Raw genomic sequence first — 17,252 nt, 5'->3', positions numbered from 1 at the left:
CTTTGTCTTATGTTACATGTAAGACGCTTGTTTGTCTTTCTTGACCAGTAACCTGCATGTAAGACACTAGCTCTAAGCCAAAATCTCGTTGCCTCACGGCCGACTGCCTACTTAGGCAGCTGCCTTCTAAAACAGTGATTCCTAACCAGGGGTATGTGTCCCCCAGGGGGTATGTAAGCAGGTTCCAAGGTGTATGTGAAAAGAATTGGATTTTGCTTTGTTTAACCTATAAAACAAATTGGATGACTTAAAATAAAAATAATAGGGATAAGGGCTGGGTTAAAATATATATTTTCCCATTAATCACAATCTTCATTTGAACAATCTCGATATCGATTTTTAAAATCCCAAGATGATCATTGCAGAGTTAACCACTGAGTTCCTTTCACTATGTGTTGAGAATATTTGGTTTAAATTTGGTTTAATTAGTTCAGTTTAATGCGTCTCCAAAGACGAGATCCACACAATCCATTTGTCACTGATAATGTATATTTTACAGTAATACCCTTTCTGTTCTTTACAGTCAGTTGTCAAAAACAACAAGCAGTGTGTGACTCTTGTTAATTGTGCAAAAAAAATAAATAAAAAAAATGCTAAACTGCTGGTAGTCTTAAAGGGATAGTTTTTTTAGAAGAATATCTCAGCTCTGTAGGTTCATACAATGCAAGTGAATGGTGAACAGACCTTTGTAGCTCCAAAAACCACATAAAAGAAACAAAAAAGTAATCCATATGACTCCAGTGGTTAAATCTATATCTTTAGAAGTGGTATGATAGATGTGGGTGAGAAAAAGATAGAAATGTAGGTACTTTTTTTTTCACCCTAAACCTCCACTTTCAATTTTGCATCTGAAAGCCACATGTGGTGCCTGTTTAGTTTCACTTTCACATCTGAAAGTGAAAGTGGGGATTTAGAGTAAAAAAAGGACTGTTTCTCACCCACACCTATCATATAGCTTCTGAAGATATGTATTTAACCACTGGAGCCATATAGATTACTTTTATGTTTCCTTAAGGTGATTTTTGGAGCTACAAAGGTCTGATCACCATTCACTTGCATTTTATGAACCTACAGAGCTGAAATATTCTTCTAAAAATATTGTTTGTGTTCTGTTGAAGAAAGAAAGTCATAAACATCTGGGATGGCATGAGGGTGAGTAAATGATGAGAGAATTTTCATTTTTGGGTGAACTATCCCTTTAAAGAAACAGTATAATTTTAGTACTTATTTTACATATCAGGGTACATTTTTGTAAATAGTACAAATTATGCATGTAAACAATACAACAATCTAAGTACTGTCTATCAAAATGACCAAACATGATGAAAAACTAATGAAAAAAAATAAAATGTGTAAAATAAAAATGTTGAAATGTACCAAGTTAGAAGGTCCCCTGTATAATCAACAGCATTAGTCTGTTCTAATTGCGAGTTTCATGGCTCATATGGCCTGGTTTTATTTGTTCTGTTGTTGATGAATAAACATCAAACTGGCAACTTTATCTTTTCATTTTGTACATCGGGATATTACAACGTTAATGATAACATTTATATAATTTGGTACACATCTTTGGTTTTGTGTCGACAAAGGGGTACTTGATGCTTTCTGTTGGTGCTGTGGGGGTACTTATGGCAAAAAAGCTTGGGAAAAACTGTTCTAAGGCAGCGGCCTAACCATCATGGAACCTCATAAGGGACTGGTGTTCTACATAGGCAGCAACTCCACACACCACACAAATAGCACTCCTCACATTAAGTGCACAGTAGATCCGATTTATAATTGACGTTTTTCTCACCTTGTCTGCCATCTTGGATTTATTTTTTCAATGAAATCATCTCTATGCATTCTGGGATTCCATTCTATGCAAAGGATACATGAAATGCTGCCTTAGAATTTGACTAAAACAAGGTGTTTTATGAGGCAGCATAATTAAAGATGCTTTTACATCAGGAGCATGCCTTTGATGCCTTAAAGGGCCGTGAAAACCCATTTCAGCACAATCCAGTTCCCCCCACTATTAAAAAACGTGAAAAAGTGGGGGCGTGAACAGCAGTTGAGTGAAAGGGGAAAGGGGGAGCGAGAACACAACTGTCTGATCCAGTCAGCATTAGTTCACTAATGCAGTTAACAGCATCAAAGGAGGGGATCTGGGTAGCTCAGCGAGTATTGACACTGACTACCACCTCTGGAGTCGCAAGTTCGAATCCAGGGTGTGCTGAGTGACTCCAGCCAGGTCTCCTAAGCAACTAAATTGGCCCGGTTGCTAGGGAGGGTAGAGTCACATGGGGTAACCTCCTCATGGTCTCGATTAGTGGTTCTCGCTCTCAATGGGTATGTTGTGCGTGGATCGCGGAGAGAAGCATGAGCCTCCACTTGCTGAGTCTCCACGGTGTCATACACAACAAGCCACATGATAAGATGCATGGTGAATAACCAGACCACTACGAGGACCTACTAAGTAGTGGGAATTGGGCATTTCAAATTGGGAGAAAAGGGGATTAAAAAAAGTACAATTAAATAAATAAATTAAAAAAACAGCATCAAAGGTTCTCACTGCCAACACACTCTCACGGCAAAATTGTAAGGATTCGTACAACTTTTCTAAATTTGGCTAATTCGTATGATATCGTACAACTGCACTCGTATGAATTTGTACGACTTTCACTACAGCCAATGACGTCGCTGGACGTAGTTTCCATCCAATACGCAACAATTACTTGCTTCTGACACACAACAGCTTCCTATCATGTTTACACACTCTACTAATCGGTTAGGTTTATATAAGGGGTTTGGGCAAGGGCATAATATTAATAAGCATGTCCTTAACACCTCGTGCGCGGAACTCACACTTCTGCATTAGACATCTGGGCATTTGCACGTGATGATATCATACGAAATTATACAGACGAAATCGTACGAAATCATACGAAATAGCCAACTCATAAAATATGTATGAATTTTCATGAGATCGGGTTGCAACTGCATGTCACAATATGCACAAATATATAACACATTGTTTTGTAAGCTCACAATTAGAGCCCGACCAATATGGGAATTTTGAGACCGATACCAATTTTAGAAGGGAAAATTCACCGATTACCGATATGGTGGCTGATATAGTTCATTTTTGAGCTGGAATGAAAACAGACCTTTTCTATGTGGATTGTTCACCGATTTTGCACCGATATGACTATGCAAAGGTACTCAGAAGGCTGCTTTCTTAAACAAATATTTTTATCAAAGAATATTTGACATTATTATTATACATTGTCAGCAAATTCTAGAAATGAACACTGAGAAAATAAAGAATAAATAAAAATACAATAAATAGCTTAAAAAACATCAGTACTGACCATTTAAATAAAGAATAAATTCAAATAAAATAAATAGCTAAATAAACATCAGTACTGTATGTTCAGTATCATTCAGCTGCTGACCATTTAAATAAAGAATAATTAAAATTATAGCTAAGTAAACATCAGTACAGTTTAGTATGTCATTTGCTGACCATTAAAATAAAGAATAAATAAAAATAAAATAAATAGCTAAATAAACATCAGTACTGTTTAGTATCAGTCAAATGCTGACTATTTTAACACTGCCAGTCGATTATTGGCAGGTTGTAAAACAAAAAGCATTTACACCTGACGAGACAAGAGATAAATGGCAGTAGTGGTGTTACACCGTATTCTGCTATACAAGTTGCATGAAAATTTCAATGGTGGAAAACCAGACTTTTAAATATTACATTTTATAAATGCAACAACTGGAATTGTTTGGTTGAAGGGGGTACAAACTGTGAATCCTGAACAAAACAGTTTGGTGAATACATGTTTACACATTAGCTTCCACTCAGCTGACAAGCAATGAAAGTACGTGGTTAGCTAGTTAGCTATAAGCTCGTTGTCACAGAGAGTAAAAGATGGACCAGCATTGCGTCTCACCAACTAGGTAACAACGTAGCGTGAAATCAACACTCAATAGACACAATCCACCACCGCACCATTGTCTGCTGAGCTACAAAAAGATGCTCTGATGCTTATCTTTCAATCTGCTACATTACTTACTGCACTGACAAACTATAGCTGGCTAACAGCAAACAGACATGAGTGACATGGTTGTCAGGGACAGGGTTAATGTTATATTAGTTATATTGAAAAGGGAAAATGATGGGGTCATTGTTTAATAACTTTCCAGTATGTATTTCACAAACTAGTTAGCAGCTTACCGAGATAATATCGGCTGACCGATATATTGGCACTACTCACAATACATTACACAGAAACACACTGGTTATTTTATATCTGAAATTTAATGCCCAAATAAATGCCAAGCTGTTGTACTCTTGAATGAAAATATATGTGAATGTGCTTTTGCATTTTTAATTACTGTTGAGACTACTGTGATAACTACTGTGATCTATTAGCACACTTACATTAAGGATGGATGCACAGTGTTTGCATCCGAGTCTATCATTGTCAAACACTGTTTCAAATTAGCCCCAGTACACCTCTCCATTATTTCAAAACTCTCACGTAATAAATGCTTGTTGCGCAAACATTTAGAAGATTTTACCATTGAAAAGCCTGTCGTGGTGAAGCCAAGCAGTTATGAAACATTTGTGACCCGGTATCATCCTGTGATGTTGACTCAGTGTTGATTTCAAACCTGGAAGAAAAAATAACCCAACCCTCTGTACAATTAATGGATGCTTACATTATCTTCCATCATGTGTGACAAGACATATCTGTTAACATCTCAGAATTTGAGTTTTTAGTTTAGTGTTTCATGGCCCTTTAAAATGCAGCCTCTGTAGGAAGCTCACTAGGTTGTGGAACACAGAAAGGTGCAAGCTCCAGAAAGCCTGTATCAATTAGCATCAAACAGGAAATTGATGGAAATAGCTCTGAATTGTTGATTACATATTTATTTGTATAGCTAAAGCTTTTTTATCCTCCAAATAGAGTGCAACAGTGCCCGCCCACTTCTGGGTTCCTGTGTTACGGTTCAACTGTTTTTCATGTTATCTGGTGACCTTCATCCGTTTTACACCAGATGTGAATGACCGGTGGCAGATTAGTTGATTTCGAAAATCATGACTCAATATTTTGCTCTCCATTCAGTGCAAACGTACTAAATGTTGCTAGCATCATTGTACAGATTAAAATAAGTGGTATTATTAGATCAAACGGCAGAAGTACGTAAGATTAAAAAAAAAAAATATGAACGGCATTTTCTTGTCGAAACCCAAATATTTTGTGACAATTAAACCAATCGGTGATTGATTGAACAAACAGCCAATATTCATGAAGCCATTCAGAGTTTGTTTATTAGTGCATTCATGCTCAGTAGACTTGGGTCTCAATAGTGACATTAATGTAGGTCATCATTATAAGATTAGAAAAACAAGTAGCCAAAATTACCCATTGTCAAACAGTTTACTACACAGTCATTTTTAACATTTGATGACATAGATTGTCATGTTGGCATGCGTTATCTTAATGTGTCTTACAGTGTAACCATTTGTACCAGACTGCAGACGTTTCAGACTATATTTGTACAAACTTCAAAAGGCGATGTCAGTGACAGTTTACAACCCCATCAAAAGGTCTTGCTCAAATAAAGGCAATCAAAAAACACCTTGCCATGGTCAGTTATTCTATGGAATAGTTTTGCGTGACATGTCATCTACCACTTTCCCCCTGCAGCCTCTTAGCACTGAAAACTATGCAATAGGCAATGTGATAATCTGCTGAAGCCATTTTAGTTTTTTCATGGGTGAACCAACTACACACATAAAAAAACACTGCACACAGATGTGACCCATTTCACTCTGAATGAAGAAGCCTGAATTAAAAGCAAAGAAACCAACACCAAGGGGTTTTTGAGTTGATGTTTGCACAAATATAGTCTGAATGGTCTGCAGTCTGGTACAAATGGTTACACTATTAGACACATTAACATAATGCATGCCAACATGACAAACTATGTTATCAAATGTTAAAAATGACTGTAGTAAACTTTTGACAATGGGTAATTTTGGCTACTTTTTTTTTTTAATCTTATGATAATGACCTACATTAATGTCACTATTGAGACCCAAGCCTGCTGAGCATGTTTGCACTAATAAACGAACTCAGTATGGCTTTATGAATGTTGGCAGTTTGTTCATTCAATTACTGATTGGTTTAATTATGTCGCATAATATTTGGGTTTCGATGAGAAAATGCTGTTCATATTTCATACAATAATGGACACATTATTGGATAATATGGACAATCTCACACCGAACACACACACTCATTTGAATACGAAGAGGCTGCTGTGTCTTAATGTCATCTGGTAGCTCAAATTGATAATGCGCTACAGTGTTGTGCTAATCATGTTATTGATGACAGAGATTTCCTGAGTGTGTCGGAGCGAGTGTTTATGTGCAGGCACACTGTGCCTCCTCTGCAGAAGTGCTTATACAGTACTTACTCTCTCGCTCCCTCACTTATTCACTTATGTACAGACACATGCATACACAGTCTTACATGCACTCGTTCTTGACTGTGGCTGCACACATGCTGATTAGAATGTTAATATTAGAGAAATGCTGTAAGGTTATATCCAAAGACCACTGCGACTGTCAGTGGACTCCAGCTCTCTCCCTCCCCTAAGGCTGTTGGTTCTCCTGTGCGCAGTGCCCAGTGCTGCCCACTGTAGTTCATCCAGCATTCCACTCCTCCACCAAGCCCTGAGGGCACCTCACATTTTCTGCAGTCAACCTGAGCCCATCTGTCAGGGATGAAACAAGACTTTTCCAGTCTTTCAAACATCCCTCTATCAGGCTGTCAGCTGTGCTGATTACTAGGGGTGGGAATTGCCACAGACCTCCCTATTTGATATTAACGATATTTAATTGCTGATTCAGTATGTATTGTGATTTTTAAAGTATTGTGATTCTGTAAATGTTGCTATTTTATGTTACAATATTCAAATAAGCTGTGTTAATCCCTTTTGGCGGGGGGGGGGGGGGGTAAATATTTATTTGAAAAACAGTACATTTGTTTCACCCGGTAATACAGAATTTGCAGGTAAAAGGTAGGGATGTGCAAAACTACCAGTTTTCATAATCGACTTGTCAATTCTTTGTCTAAGCTATTGGTTGACAAGTGTGTTTTAAGGAAACCGTGAATAATTAGGCTGCATTATGTCCATGTAACCCCTGTCAGACATGTTTCATAGGGATAAATAGATGCAAAGCACAGTCCTTTAACAGGGTAACTAATGGATATTCAACAAATAAATAGGCTAAATAACTATAACTTCTTTTCACACAAAACTATCAAAGTAACAAGAAAGGATTATGCATAAAAACAGTAACATTACCCACAGCAGAGGATTTAAGGTCTGATAGTGAACAAGCAGTGCTTTGATGGCTGTAGCAGCAGTACAATAAAGGACTAAACATAAAGAATTAAAGAGACAATACTTTGCGGAGATAAAACCTGTTCACATGGAACTCGGCACAAATATAGCTTCCTATTTATCTATCAATTAATTATCTAGATAATGTTAAGCTAAATGTGTATTTTTTTAATTAAATTTTAAATCTATTTTTCATCAGGGAGACGATTTTGTTTCAAGAATTGCGATTTGTAACAATCATTTTTTGCCACTTTTTATTAGCTAATTTACTGTTTACAATTGTAAAGTAATCAAAGAAATAGTCTGATAAATAAGGCTTAAATAAGACATTAAGGTCCTCTTTTGTTTTTGTTGTCTTTGGCTGGATAGCACTTGAGTCTGAATAGTTCTCTTGAGTAATTTTGGGATCTCCTAGATGTTGCACTACAAATAATTATTTACCATAAATTCAGTGGACTGAAATGTAAAATTTCCTTCATAGTCTATTTTTGTTTTCATTTTTCTGATAATTACTGAATATAGACATGTGCATTCATGTAGCAGTGGCAATTGCTTTTAAGGCTTCACAGGAAGCACAGCTTCCCCAAAAATTTAATAAGAAAAGTTGCAATGACAAGCTTAATTTAATTACAAAAGAATCCATATAAATTATATATTATTCTTTGTACATTTCAAGAATTTAGAGAATAAAAGTGTAAAATATCATGCGTAACTGTCGCACTTTTTGTTCAAGTTACGCAATTGCATTTTTCTACATGAATATGTTCATAGAAGACAGTGAAAGCAAGGCCCATTAAGTGCTATTGAAGTCATGCTTCAATGGAAGTCTATGGCAGATACCTGTACCATTATATTTCAGGGGAGTAAATATCAATGTTTTTTGTGCAAGAGGTTGTAAACACATCAATTTGGTTCTCGGCCGGAGAGACACGTTTATCCAAAGCGACTTACAAACAAGGAATAATACATCGTAAGCGATTCATTTTAAGGAGACAGTAGTACGAAAAGTGCTGCATTACAAAATTTAAATTGCATCAGAATAATAGTAACCAAGACAGATTAGAGTGCAACAAGAATATATATATATTGTGACGAGGAGGAGGGCCGTGACTATGCACGCCCGGCCCCCCAATTGGGCTAATTAGCAGAGGAGACGGATAAATGTGGTGGAACGCAGCAGTTTGGGATATAGAGAGCCACATGCAGCTGCCATGTGTGCATTTGTGTTCTGTGTGTCTTTTTGTTTTCATTAAATATTATTTTGACTATTCAACTGGTTCCTGCCTCCTCCTTTCCCAACATTAACCTGTGTTACATTGGTTCCAAAGCCCGGGAAGGAGGAGGGATGCGCTGTCGTGGAGTCCTCGCCACTGCCATCCACCCAAAGGAGCATCCGCCGCAATCCACCGGGGGACAGAGGAGTTGCTGCCGACCACCTGGACGTGGAGGAATGGCCGCCATCTATGAGGGGAGGAAGGGCTTGCTGCTGGCTGCCTGGAGTGGTGGAGATGCTGCCGGGGCGGAGGAGTTCCCTACTGGCCGCCAAAACGTGGAGGGGCGTTCCATCCACCAGGGGTCGGAGGACTGGCTTCGGTCCGCCCGGGGAGGAATGGCTGTCGTCTGGCAGAGGGTGGAGTAATCGAGGATTAGGCGACGGCGTGTCTGGGAAACCGGCGAGCAAGTTTTTTTTTTCTCTCTCTCTCTCACTGTCGCTCCGCCTTTCCCTCTCCTCTTTTTTGTTTATGTTTTGTTTTTCAGAGAGGTGGGAAAAAGCCTCTTCGCAGCCAGGAGGGCAACGCCCCCGGAAAGGGGGGGGTATGTACATCGTGCCGGGGGTTCCCCAGCCTGAGGCAAAGGAGGGAGGAGTGTGTCAAGGAGGAGGGCGAGGCCAGGCTGTGACTATGCACGCCTGGCCCCCAAATGGACTAATCAGCCAAGGAGAGGGATAAATTTGGCGGAACGTGGCAGTTTGGGAGACAGAGAGCCACATGCAGCTGCCATGTGTGTGTTTATGTTGTGTGTCTTTTTTTTTAAGTTCTTATTAAATATTATTTTGACTGTTCAGCTAGTTCCTGCCTCCTCTCCCAACCTTAACCTTGTTACAAATATGTATATATGTATATATATATAAATTATACCGTATATATGTGCATGGTCAAGTGCTCATGGAAAAGATGTGCCTTTATTCGATGTTTGAAGACGGAGCGTGAGTAGATTTGGGGAGGTCATTCCACCAACGAGGTACAGTGAAGCCGAAAGTCCGGGCAAGTGATTTGGTGCCTCTTTGTGTTGGTACAAGGCGCCACTTATTAGCCAACCACAGGCTTTTGGTGGGAATGGAGCTCTGCAGGAATGATTTTAGGTAAGCTGGAGCAGATCCAGTGACTGTTGTGTATGCCAGCATCAGAACCTTGAACTTGAACATGCAGCAACCGGCAGGCAGTGTGGAGAGAAAAGGACTTTCCTGTCTGTCACTCACTCGACGTTGTGTCGATGTAGTGACACTAGAGGTCACTCTTGGGAGCCCGAGACACCTCTGGTCTTTGATAAAAGGCCAATGAAAATTGGCGAGTGGTATTTGCATGCCACTCCCCCGAACATACGGGTATAAAAGGAGCTGGTATGCAACCACTCATTCAGGTTTTACGCTGAGGAGCTGATATAAGGTCTGGCCATTTCAGTGGGTAGTTCAGCGTTGTGGCAGGAGGGACCAACGTCTCGTTCCCTCCATCAGGGAATGGAGGTTACACCAGTAACCATGACGTTCCCTATCTGTCACTCACTCGACGTTGGTGTCGATGTAGTGACACTGGGGGTCCCTATACAAAACGCCACAAGGCTGAACTGTGTTACGTGAACTGGTGGTGGGCAGACTTGCTGTGTGCCTCATAGCCAGCACACCAGGTCGACACGTAACCTCCCCCAACACAGTTATGAGTGTCAAACGGCCCTTTTTAGGGACAAGTTGACTACCCAAAGATAGAGACAGGCTTAACCCAGTCTTGGCCTCTTTCCCCTTCTCTTTTTCCACTCCCTAAAAAAGGGGGATTATCCGACTGGGCCGCCAGGTCTAGTCGGGGGGTGTCCCTCCCAAGGTGGAGGACACCGCGAAGACCACACCTCGCCCCAAGAGAGGGGGGGATATTTAAGTGGAAGAATACATCACATGGACTTTCCAACCATGTGGAGAGCCTTCAAGGTAGATCCTGCCCAATGGCCACCACTGAGGATGCCATATGCCCCAGGAGCCTCTGAGGGAGTTTCAGTAGAACCGCTGTTTTCTGTTAGAACGCATTCAAACAGGCCAGCATCGACTGGGCGTGCTCGTTTGTAAGGCGCGCCGTCAAGGAGACTGAGTCCAACTCCAAACCAAGAAAAGAGATGCTCTGAATCGGGAGGAGCTTGCTCTTTTCCCAGTTGACCCGAAGCCCTAGTCGGCTGAGGTGTGAGAGCACCAGGTCCCTGTGTGCGCATAACCCGTCTCGAGAGTGAGCTAAGATTAGCCAGTCGTCGAGATAGTTGAGAATGCGAATGCCCACCTCTCTTAACGGGGCAAGGGCAGCCTCTGCGATCTTTGTAAAGACGCAAGACAGGGACAGGCCGAAAGAGAGGACTTTGTACTGATACGCCTGACCCTCGAACGCGAACCGCAGGAAGGGTCTGTGTCGAGGAAGGATCGAGAAGTGAAAGTACGCATCCTTCAGGTCTACCGCCGCAAACCAATCTTGATGCTGGACGCTTGCTAGAATGCGTCTTTGCATCAGCATCTTGAACGGGAGTCTGTGTAAAGCCTGGTTCAGTACTCGCAGGTCCAAGATTGGCCGCAACCCACCGCCTTTTTTCGATACGATGAAGTAGGGGCTGTAAAACCCTTTCTTCATCTCAGCTGGAGGGACAGTTTCTATCGCGTCCTTCCGTAGGAGGGTAGCGATCTCCGCGCAAGGTAGTAGCGTTTTAGTCTTTCACCAAGGTGAAGTGGACACCGCTGAACCTGGGCGGATGCCCGGTGAAGTGAATCGCGCAGCCGAGTCGGACGGTCCGGACCAGCCCTCGTGATGGATTGGAAGGTGTAAGCCATGCGTCCAAGTTCCACACAAGGGGGACCAAAGGGACAACGTCATCGGATGTACCGGCAGGTGGGGCCTTGCGGCGGGGCGGAGCTCGAGGTGCCACACCACATCGTGGCCGTGCTGAGTCTAAGGACATCGAAGCACTTACCTGGCTCCTTGTGACCACCCCCGGAACAGCCTGGGACGGGGGATGAAGAGGCCTGTCCTCTTGACCCGTGGAGACTGTCACATCGGGGGCGGATTTGTGCCACAGCTGGGCGCTCAGGGGCGGGAGACCGCCGCTGGAGCGCCAACCTGCCAAATGGAGTGGTGGATGGTGGTCGTGATGCCAGCCGTACACACCGGATACATGACCCAGGGAACAAGGAAACCACTCTTGCTGAGCTCTTGAGTACTGCAGCCACTTGGGCATGCAGCGCAATTAAATGCTAAAGGTAACAAAAAGATGAAGATCTGCTTACCGTCTCAAGAGCGCTTTGAAGCCTTTCATGGGTTCTGGGCGGCCGCGAGATGGGTGGCATCTGCTTCCTGCGGTGGGCTCCATGCCGGGGCCGGGCCGAAGGGGCGGGCTGCGGCGGAGCTGGTGCAGTCACCGCAGGGGGACTCCCTTGGCGATGAGTAGACGGGGTGCGGGATCTTGAGCCGCGCCGGGGCAGGATATGCCGGCTAGCATCCATCTACTGCTCTACCATCGAGAACTGCTGGGCAAAGTCCTCGACGGTGTCGCCGAATAGGCCCGCCTGGGAAATGGGGGCAGCAAGGAATCGTGTCTTGTCGGCCTCACCCATCTCGACCAGGTTGAGCCAAAGGTGGCGCTCCTGGACCACTAGTGTGGCCATCGTCCGCCCGAGAGACCGCGCCGTGACCTCCATCGCTCGGAGAGTGAGTTCGGTCGCCGAGCGCAGTTCCTGCATCAATCCCGTGGCGGAACTACCCTCGTGCAGTTCCTTTAGCGCCTTGGTGGACTTGCAGGAGAGCCATGGCGTGCAGGGTGGAGGCGGCTTGTCCAGCGGCACCATAGGCCTTGGTCGTCAGAGATGACGTAAACCTACAGGCCTTGGACGGGGGCTTTGGGCACCCGCGCCAGGTGGCGGCGCTCTGCGGGCATAAGTGCACCGCAAGCGCCTTTATCCACCGGGGGATTGCCGAATAACCCTTGGCCGCCCCACCATCGAGGGTAGTGAGGGCGGGGAAGCTGAAAAGATCGGGACCGGGCAGTAAAAAGTGCCTCCCGCGACCTTGTCAGCTCTTCATGCACTTCCGGGAAGAAAGGAACGGGGCGGGGTGTGGCTTTGAGCGGTGCCGCGAGCCCAGGAACCAATCACCGAGCCGCTAGGGTTCAGGGAAGAGCGGTGAATCCACCCTAACCGACACTCGCGGCTGCCCAGGAAAGCATGTCGTCATCTCCGTGTCAGCCTGTGACTGGGCGATCGACCCCGAAGGGAGGAGCCCAGCTGAGACTTCCAACTGGACGAGCCCACTCTCCGATGCTGCGCTCGAGAGCTCATCACTTTCGCGGGCTCCGAATAAGAGGTTGAACTCGCCGTGAGACGAGCCGGCGGACTCACCCGGAAGCCCGATCGGGGCAGACAAGCGTGCTGGGGAATGGGAGGTCCGCGGGGGGATACCTGGCGGAGGCGGTCCCATTGGGGTCCCCAAATCACCCCCAGTGCTAGCCGCGCTGGCCTCAAACCCGTGGGTAAAAGGACCGAGGCGGGAGCCTCTGGGGTGGCTCGCTTTCTTACGAAGGCGAGCCGCGACCGCAACGTTGCCATGGACATATTCTCGCAATGAGAACATGACCATCCACGAACGCTGTCTCCGCGTGAGCAGTGCCCAGGCACGAAAGACAGTGATCGTGACCGTTAGAAGGTGAGAGATAACGAGCACAACCAGGAATAACACACAATCGGAAAAGCATCTTTAACGTGTCTGTAAAAAGACGTTCTATGTGTGCGCTCTTTTAGAGAAATATATACTCTTTTAGAGGGGAAAAATGCTCTTTCAGAAAATATACTCTCTAGTTTTTCTGCCGAAGCACCCAGGGGCGTTCTCTGCAGTGCACCAGTGCAGAGGAGGGAGAAGCCGCTGAAATGCGCCGTCAGATACAGCAGAGGTGAATGAACAGTAGTATTCAGCTCATTGAGCATGGCCGTTCGGCTCCGAAGAGAAAATCTGAATGAGTTGTTGCATACCAGCTCCTTTTATACCCGTATGTCCGGGGGAGTGGCATGCAAATACCACTCGCCAATTTTCATTGGCCTTTTATCAAAGACCAGAGGTGTCTCGGGCTCCCAAGAGTGACCCCTAGTGTCACTACATCGACACCAACGTCGAGTGAGTGACAGATAGGGAACTACCTTTATAGTTATTTTTATTTATTATTTTAAGTAGTATTAAAGAAAATATTAAGAGTGGAGACAGGAAACAGAGTGGGGAAAAGAGTGGGACAAATGCAGATTAGAACCTGGTCGCCTGCACAAAAAGGCACATTCACACTGGCGTTACGGCCCACGCCACTGCAGCTACTCTTTTAATGCAGTTGGTCGTACATTTCTATGTTTCCATGCTGTGTGACAGGTGCTATTTACACCTGGGTGCAAATAGTCACTCTGAATAAAATATTGTTTTATTTGTACCTGGTGGGTGCAATTTTTTACATATGTAAATCCAAGGCTTTCTAGCTTGCCTTGAGCTGCGCAATTACACATTAAATGATGTCTGTAATTAGAGAGTGAAGAGCATGAGAGACTAGAGAGAGAAGAACATTATCTATCTCAAAAGGCAGTCTACCAAACATTTATAATAAAGTGAGATAAAAAAAAATTGTGGTGCCTTTCTCCATTTTAGAATATAATTGACTCTGAAAACAGCCAACAAAAATGTGTGTTTATAGTACAATGACCTCTTATATGTCAAAAGATCAAGGGAAATTTGATTCCTCATGTCATGTCCCTTTTAATAAAGCACCGTTTGAGGCAATTATGCTGGATGAAACTAATGTGGGTAATGCAGCACAGCAGTCAGATAAGGATGTTAGGGTAAGAAGTGGCGGATTTGACTGATGGTAAGAGAACTAATTACTGGATTTCTGAAAGAATATGAGAATATAAGACTTTCAAAATCATCAAAAATATTCAAATTGAAAATGAAATGAAAAAGGAGCCACAGTTTAAAGTTAGCCCATTAAGAGTACAGAAAGTGATATTGAAGCTAAATCCATGCCTGTGTGCTATCTACATTATTCAAGGGGTTTTATTGATTTGATCCTAAATAAAAGTAAGCAACACAAATCTGGGCATCAGAACTAGGGTTTTCACTAGCATCTGAAGTTTTAGTCATTTAGTGATTTGTCATCTGGCAAAAGTGGGAAAAAATGCACAAAATCAAAACAGATATTTATATTCTTCATATCTTCTGTAATACAGTCTGAATACTTGGGGACATGTCTCATTACATGCCAATTTTGGAGGGGGATTAAGAGAGACAGTGGGACAGCAGAATGCAAACATAGAGCTCTATCTAAGTGGCACTGGAGTTCAGGTTTGAGAGCCTGACAAATTGAGAGAAAGGGAGAAAAATCCCCTTACTTCCAATATATTCATTTCACACTATGATAGCAGTAAAATACAACACCTAGCGGCTTATATCATATTCTGACCTGCATTATCTGTACTACCATTCTCACTCTCTTTGTCTCTCTCATAGGAAAGCCAGTGAAAAAATTGTGAATATACCTCAAAAACATTAAATAACACCAAACCCTCCATTCTGCAGACCTAGACCTTGTTTTGGCGACAATCACAAACCACTCAGAGATTTGTTGTTTTCCATTTAACACATCTATACAATACCGTCATGAATAGTTCTCTTTAACTCTGCAAGGTATACCAGGCAGCACTAAGTCCCCTGTATGCTGTTTTTCTTTCTAAGTCCCCCTTCATAACATTTGCCTAAAGCAGTTAACAAGCCAAAGTTAAGCTGACGTCGCTCTCTTTCGCACACTCAAGCCTCTCGCGTGGGTGCAATACACCTCCGTCAGACCCCTGTTGCTAGAGGGGTGATGTCTCCTCCGCCAATTTGCTAACTTTACTTCTGAAGGAAAAGGCACAGACGTTTTTATGAGGGTAAAAAGAAACATATGCCGGGAAGACAAAATGCATCCGTTCAGTCTTCATGCATCCTTTTGCTCTCTGTGAGACAGCAGCACCGAAAAAATATTGCGACGTGACGGATACGTAATGAGCATCTCCTGCCAGCCGCCCTCTAACACAGAACAGAATTCAGCTGCCGTTCAAAATCCCCCGTCCTTTTATTTTAATACTTTATTTCCTCTCACCTTGACTGCTGGCTGAGCAACCTAGCCTGGCGCATTCTCATGTGTGAAGCGTACGCAGCTAAGAAGCCTTAATATAGATCTTACCGGCTGTTACAAGATGAAAGGGGCAGCTCTATGTGGATCACAGCTCATTTGTGCAACGACTGATCTGCTTGAGAAATCAGAGCTTTCTTTCCCCACTACTTTCAGATTTATTGAGAGAAGAAGAAAGAATTGTAAACCCAATGTATCAGTATTAATGGAAGTGAGGTGAATGATTCACTTTGTGACAAGCATATTATATTATAACCCGGCCTGTTAAACTCTTCTGACCTTAAGGGACCTCCAATCTCCAAATTAAGGCTCAATCCTTGTCCTCACATCGCCCCCTTTTGGCCATGCCGAGAAAACACTCAACCCTAACCATGCCAGCTGTTTACTGTCAAAGGGAGGAGAGGATACCAGTACAAGCCTATTTCCATATATTACAGACCTTATTGGCCTTTTATTCATTAGAGATGGCTTTCTATAATGGGGTCACATTGTCCCCTATCTTCTGCCTTTCTCTGAGGAAGCAATGAATAATGGATTCATGGTGCACATATGCTTTAATAGTGATTCACAGTCTATGCTTTTCATACATATGCCCTTGCTTGGTGTGTACCATAACTTGAACAAACAATGTGCATATGCATGAAGTTCTCTCTCCAGATATAATGGGATTCTTGGAAAGTATGATACATGACAATGGACTCCATCCTTTCTCTGCCTTACTATCTCTGTTTCTTTTTATGTCTCTCTGTCTTTCTTTCTTGCTCTATGCATACTGTGACCTTGACACTAAGAAAGTACATTGGAAATGATTTCCCACTGCAAATCTTTTCTAAGTCCCCAACAGTTTCTTGTGACTTTAACCATTTAATACGCAGCCACACAATAGGACATAGAAAGCAATGATTATTCCAGTCCTCACCCCCACCTCCCACCACCTATTCAGGCAAGATTGGACATTTCCAAATGGAGGTCTTTTCTACTGAGAATGAAAATCTTCCTGCTGAATTTGCCATGGATGGGAGTAAATAGTGGATTTATATTTATGGAAATCACAGGAACAGCAGGATAGTGGGAGAGAGAGAAGAAAAGGCTGATGAGCTCCCCAGCCTGTTTCCTTCCTGCTTCACAAAGACATTTAAGCTTCATAAATGTTGTATTTGGGGGAATTTAATTGGATTTATGTTGCTCAGGCCTTGAATGCAAATTGTGATTGGCATCTGCTTGGCAGGCACTTTTTCCATGATTAAATGGGGAAGGATGGCTTAGAATGAAGATGATGCAAACATTATGCCTTGTTTTCTTTATTTTTTGCTAAGGATGCTTTGAATGTATGTCAGGAGAGACGAGGATTGATGGCAGCTGCGCTTAGGTCGCCTGCCCTAAAGTGCTGTCTCCAA

General features: G+C 43.1%; 1 protein-coding gene across 4 annotated transcripts in view; it reads left to right on the top strand.

Annotated features, from left to right (window-relative positions):
• The window catches only part of galntl6 (polypeptide N-acetylgalactosaminyltransferase like 6), a 339,132-nt gene that overhangs the window by 276,354 nt on the left and 45,526 nt on the right, over window positions 1–17,252 (top strand). The gene's annotated exons all lie outside the window — the stretch shown is intronic.

The sequence above is a fragment of the Myxocyprinus asiaticus genome, chromosome 7 (genome assembly GCF_019703515.2).
Source record: "Myxocyprinus asiaticus isolate MX2 ecotype Aquarium Trade chromosome 7, UBuf_Myxa_2, whole genome shotgun sequence".
Classification (NCBI taxonomy): Eukaryota; Metazoa; Chordata; class Actinopteri; order Cypriniformes; family Catostomidae; genus Myxocyprinus; species Myxocyprinus asiaticus.
This window is presented reverse-complemented; position numbering and strand designations above follow the sequence as displayed.